This window comes from Pongo pygmaeus, chromosome 9 (genome assembly GCF_028885625.2).
Source record: "Pongo pygmaeus isolate AG05252 chromosome 9, NHGRI_mPonPyg2-v2.0_pri, whole genome shotgun sequence".
Classification (NCBI taxonomy): domain Eukaryota; kingdom Metazoa; phylum Chordata; class Mammalia; order Primates; family Hominidae; genus Pongo; species Pongo pygmaeus.
In genome coordinates, this window is record NC_072382.2 from 22,229,754 (window position 1) to 22,236,102 (window position 6,349).

The 6,349-nt window shown below is 51.5% G+C and overlaps 1 long non-coding RNA gene across 1 annotated transcript; it reads right to left on the reverse strand.

Annotated features, from left to right (window-relative positions):
• Nucleotides 1-576: 576 nt before the first annotated feature.
• LOC129007543 (uncharacterized) lies at nucleotides 577-5,796 on the reverse strand. Its single transcript, XR_008492363.2, has 3 exons — nucleotides 4,165-5,796; nucleotides 1,181-1,274; nucleotides 577-1,095 (listed from the first exon to the last, which is right to left on the reverse strand). It is a non-coding gene; the product is annotated as an uncharacterized LOC129007543 (long non-coding RNA).
• Between the last annotated feature and the right edge of the window lie 553 nt (nucleotides 5,797-6,349).

Sequence of the window (6,349 nt, forward strand, 5' to 3'; positions counted from 1 at the left end):
CGCACACACATTCTCTCTCTCACATGCACACACACTCTGTCTCACACACACACACACACATTCTCTCTCACACATACACACACACTGTCTCTGTCTCTCACACACTCTCTCACACACACACTTTCTCTCTCACATACACACACTCTCATACACACACACACATACACACATTCTCTCTCTCATGCACACACACTCTGTCTCACACACACACACACATTCTCTCTCACACATACACACACACTGTCTCTGTCTCTCACACACTCTCTCACACACACACTTTCTCTCTCACATACACACACTCTCATACACACACACATACACACATTCTCTCTCTCTCACATACACACACACACTCTCCCCACCCCCAAACATACCCTCTTTCCTCCTCACTCCACATAATATGGAGCGATTTAGTATCACATTTTCTCACTTGAGTGTCCCCTTGGCATGCTCTCCCCACTCTCTGCCATCCCCACTGCCCCTTCTGCCACCATCAGCCTCCTCCCTACAACCAAGAGACTCAGCTAAGTGTTGTCTCTGAAGGGAATTCCGATGACCACAATTTTCTCAATCTCATTTCAAATTTTAAAAAGCCTGGCTTTAGTAAGGGCTAAACTGCTCAGGAATTTTTAAGCACCAACATAAGACTTTAAAGACATTTCCTGCTAATGAGATTAAGTGAGGTAACGTATGTGGCACGCGGCACACTTCCTGCACGCCTGAGATTGCGCTCTGAAGCTGTTGCTTCAGACCGAGCCTCAGACGGCCAGAGGGTCTCCTTCACTTTGGAAGGAAGGTTTGCAAAGCCTTGCAGTGTGGTGCGACGCTGGCAACAATGGACAGAGCGCCAGGAAGGAGTCCTGCAGAAACCTTCGGGCCGGAGTGTGTAAGGGGTGTGTGTGTGCATGTGTGTGATCTGGAGGTGAGGAAAACGAGATGTATTGGGAGAACTCCAACCACACACTGCCCGGCTCATCCCTCCCTTGGGGTCTCACTCAGCTGCTGTCTCTGGCTGCTACCACCAGGCTGGCCTCAGGAGGTCACTGATCATCACAGTCCATTCTGCTTTGGGCTGAACCCTTTTCCTTTAGTTCCCTGCAATAGAATGGAGGTCGGTTGTCATTTCCAAGAGAATTTTGCAGGAAGAACATGATGAAAACCTGATTATATTTATACTCACATTTGCACTATAGTTATTTCTTAAAGCTCAGTTTCCAGCTCTCAGAGATCCCGTGGAAGCGGCAAAGACATCTACAAGCCTTTGATTCTCTACCCTAAGATAACCACAAAGACACAAGTGTCCACCTGGATTCGTCTGGGTGCGCTCTACTGACCAAGGGTCAGCCACGATGCCTGGGCATTGAGCAGACAGGGGAAGGGAACCTCCATATCCTGAACACCCCCTGCCCTGTGCTGGACTGCGATAGGAACTTTATATTCCCATCCGCTAACTCACTCATGCCCCATAACAACCTCATGACACATGGTCCAGCAAGGTCCAGCTGCTTGCCTAAGGTCACAGAGCTGGAAATAAGAATCCCATTTATGGAATGTACTATTGATAAATGCAAAGATTTCCAAGGGCTCAAGCTCAATCTAGGCAAGAAGCATGGGGCTTTGGTGGTGACCCAGAGCCTAGCTCTTTGGCAGCTCAGCCCGGCCATGCTTCCTTCTCAGCTGGAGCAGGAATTTTGGATGCTAGGATCCTGGCGAGCCTCAGCCGGCTACTCCTTTCTCTCCCTCCTCCACCAGCCACTGAGTCCTTGTGCCCCGACCCAGCCCCAGCCGAGCTCTATGGGTGGGGCAGCACTCCCTTCTGGTTCTTAGTTGCCATGGACCTTACCCTCTGGCAGGACTCCTGCTGTCCTCTCCTGCAGGGTGGATGGCAAGATGGGACCAGCACAGCTCCTGATACAATAAACCCTGGGCTCTAATCCCAGCCCTGCCATGTATAAGCTGTGTGACCTCAAGTATGTGAACTCATCTCTCGTGCCTGTTTACTCCCTAACATGCAACTAACAGTAGTACTCTACCCTAAGAGCTGTTGTGAGGCTTTCTTCAACTTTAAAAAAAAAAAGAAAACAAAAAAAAAGAAACACTATATAGCATTTACTTCTTGCCAGACATGACTTTAAGCACTTTATCCCTAATTTCATCCTCATGACAATCTTATAAGGGAGGAATTGTTGCTATCTTATTTTACAGATAAGGACTCCAAGGCACAGAGAGATTAAGTAACTTGCTCAAGGTCACACAGCTAGTAAGGGGCAGAGGCAGGATTCAAATCCAGGCAGGCTGGCTCCAGAGTTCAGGCACTTAACTTCCTACTCTATAGTGAAATGATAGGTGTGAAGCATTTTAGCATAAAACTCAACAAAGAGAAAATGCTTGGTCAATGGTAGCTATAGTTGCCATGTGAACTTGGCAGGTCATTTTACTTCCTTTTTTTTTTTTTTTTTTTTAAGGCTGAGTCTCCCTCTGTAGCCCAGGCTGGAGTGCAGTGGCACAATCTTGGCTCACTGCAACCCCCACCCCCTGGGTCCCCGTTCAAGCAATTCTCCTGCCTCAGCCTCCCGAGTAGCTGGGATCACAGGCATGTGCCACCATGCCCAGCTAATTTTTGTACTTTTAGTAGAGACGGGGTTTCACCATGTTGGCCAGGCTGGTCTTGAACTCCTGACCTCATGATCCACCCGCCTTGGCCTCCCAAAGTGCTTGGATTACAGGCATGAACCACCGTGCCCGGCAGGTCATTTTACTTCTGTCTCAATGTTTTCATCCCTAAAATGGGACTAGTGATCACTCTGTGCTGGGCTTGGGGTGAGAGTTCATTAGAATAATGGGTGTGAAATGTCTGACACAGATCCTAACACAGAGCAGGGCATAGGCTCTTGGTGGCTCTCCTTTCTAGAAGGGACCTACAGAACGGGGTCGGGCCTGGTGGTATCTAGACACATCCACTGAGTCAGCAAAAGCAAGGTATAAGAACCCCACCAGCCTTGAGGGGCCTGGGCAGAGCAACAGATGTGTGGTGAGGGCAGCTGGAGATGCAGAGCATGGATGCAGGGCCTCTGATGTGGGAGGTGGCATCTGGGGTCCAGATGCAGGATTGGGAAGAAAGGGGTGAACACTTATGGGGCCATCTAATCCTCACAATGACCCTGAGAAAACAACAGTCTCAGAGAGGGGACATGACTTGCCCAGGGCCACGTCTCTGGAAAGGGGTGGCAATGAGATTTGCCTCCCAGATGCCTCTGTGGTTCCTCTCTCCCTACACTGCCCATCAGCAGGATGAAGGGCCCAGCTATGAGGTCAAGCTCTAGGTTAGGAGTAACTGTTTCTTAAGAAAGTCCAGGCCGGATGCGGTGGCTCACACCTGTAATCCCAGTACTTTTGGAGGCTGAGGCAGGCAGATCACTTGAGGTCAGGAGTTTGAGACCAGCCTGGCCAACATGGTGAAACCCCATCTCTACTAAAAATACAAAATTAGCCTGGCATGGTGGCGGGCGCCTGTAATCCCAGCTACTCGGGAGGCTGAGGCAGGAGAATAGCTTGAACCTGGGAGATGGAGATTGCAGGGAGCCGAGATTGCACCATTGCACTCCAGCCTGGGTTACAAGAGTGAAACTCCATCTCAAAAAACAAAAAACAAATAAAAAAATTAGCCGGATATGGTGGACACGCGCCTGTAGTCCTAGCTACTCGGGAGGCTGAGGCAGGAGAATCACTTGAACCTGGGAGGCGGAGCTTGCAACGAGCCGAGACTGTGCAATTGCACTCCAGCCTGGGCAACAGAGCAAGACTCTGTCTCAAAAAAATAAAAGTCCAGCAAAAGAAAGGCGACAGTCCCTCCTGCAAAAGTGTCCCAACTAGGCAGGTAGTACAGTGGGGCCTGGAGCTGGGGAATGCTGAAGGGCTTGGCTGAGGACAGCAGCAGGCAGGCAGGGGTGAACTGGAGGCACGGGTGGCTGGAGGCTGCCTAGAGTCTGGCTCAGCCCTGGGGAAGGCGGTGGGCAGTGCTTCGCCAGGGCATGGAGGGAGGATCCCCTGCGATACAGAGAAGGGCATAGGGTGCTTCCCCCCACCTCTGCCAATCCCTCTAGAAGATTTTCCCCATACACAGTAAAAGGAAAGGCTCTTAAAGCAACCCACTGGGGGACTCACAGCAGGGGTGACAAGAGCGCTTTCTAGGGTAGTTGTGTGCTGTCTTCAGAGGCAGGACGCCACTTCCTGTGGCCTTAATTGTGCCCTGTGAAAAACCAGGCCCTGGCCCAGCAGCCAAGAGGGCCGGGATAGGTTCACCCAGACCCATTGTCCTATGAGCAGATTTGTTTTTTCCAGAGCAACTCTTCACAGCTTCTCCTCTTCCCTTGGTGACAATGACAGCCAGCGATGGGTAGACAGCCTACTCCCGGCCTGGCCTGAGCCCGGTGGCCCCAGTGTGAGATCACCACAGTGATGTCTGACCTCAGCATCGCCATGGGGATGCTCGGATGCCACGCTGCCTGTAAGCAGCACCTTTTTCCCCCAGGAGAGTGAGAGGGGACTATGGCTGATGCTGACTATGTATGACGTGGCCTGCTCCTGGCTGCTGGGGCTGTTTGTCCCCAAACATATGTTGTCAGATCTCAGCTGAATGGGGTGGGCCAGCGGACTCACTCAGGACCTGCGGGCTCTGTTGTGTGTCTGTGTGTTTGGGGTGTGGCGAGAGGTGTTTATTAGACCTCACAGGGAGCCTCATTTTCTTGTCTCCCTGGGCTGGCCTGGGCTGCTGATCACTGTGCTCCTAATGGGCCTCGGACTGACATTCACAGCAACCTGGTCTCCATAGCAACCAGCTGTGACATCACAAGGAACCCACGGACCCTGTAGCTGGAGCAGAGGAAGCTTGAATGCCTGTATGAGGAAGAAAGCCTTTGCTCCCCATCCTTGGGCCTCTCCTGTGATAGGGAAAGAGGACATAGAAACACTGAGAGAGCCAGGGCCTCCACTTCTCTGGAGGTTTGAGCGGGATCTACTCGAAATCCTTCCCTCCCTTTCTTTGTCCCCTTTCTCCTCATCCCTCAAAAGATACGTATCTCAATTTCCTCAACTGTAAAATGGGGATATTAGAAGCTGCTCTTAATTGAGTGTTTATTATGTGCCAGGCACTATTACAAGCATCTTGCATGGATTTTCTCATTTACTTCATAACAACCCTATAAAGTACTTTCTTCTTAGTATTCCCCCTTCTGTAAGTGGAAGGAAAGGAAGCACAGCAGAAGGATTGGAATCAAGACAGCCTGGCTCCAGAGCCTGTTTTCATAACTACGAGAGAATGCACCAGATTCCTTCTGAACGCCGCCTGCCACGTGCGCGGCTACAACTCTATTTCCAGCCATGCTGTGGCAAGCAGTTCCGGGCGGGCTTCAGCTCCCTTTGCACCACCAGCACCTCGCCTCCTGTCAGCATGAGGCGGTTTTCATTTTCTGCCCAGGGGCTTCCGCAGCGCCCCAACACAAGGTTGGCAGGAGCGGGCTCAGCGGGAGGACTTCTGGAGGGAAGTTGCTTCCACTGAGCCAGCCTCAACCTGGGGTGCACAGGCGCCACCGGGTGAATGCTTCTGCCAGGCCATCATCTGGCCCATAAGGTCCCTTTGTGCACTGCTTGGAAGGTCCTGGCAGCGCTGAGCCCCAGCCACCCACGGCAGTGACCTAATAATGCACCGTTATCTTGGCTCTTCTGCTTTCTCTTGTTTCCCACTCCTGTTCATCCCTCATTTCTGGTCCCTAGAATGATTTCCAAAATAAACTCCCTGTACACAAGCCTTTGCATTGGGTTCTACTTTGGGGGTATCTTAAGCTAAGAGAGTCGCAGCCCTGAGAACACCACTACAGGAGGGCATTCTGGAGCTGGGTCACTTGGTGAGGTACAATGAGGGCCCTGTTGTCGTGGGACGTGTGATGGTGGCCACCCTAGTATTACAGTGATTAAGACTTTCTCTGTGCTGGGCTGGGAAGAGGTACAGATGATGGTGGGGTGGGGGATCAGATGAAAGTACTAGCATCTAAACAATCCAGAGGCGATGGGCCTTACAGGGATGGTGAGGCTGGCTGGCGGCTAACTGCTCTAGAAGCCTTAAAGGAAGAAAACAGCAGGCTCGGGTTGATCCACTGTCAACTCAGGCCATGCAGTGAAGAACAAGATCCCCATAGTGCTGTTGTAAGACACTCTCTCCTTCCACAGCCAAAGGGTATCCTGTACTGAAAATCAGGCTCGGCATGGAATTAGGGGCAGGAGGGTCACAGGGCTGTGAAGGAGAAGGAGGGCATAGCTTGGCCGGATCTCAGCCAAAGCCAAGAACCCTGCT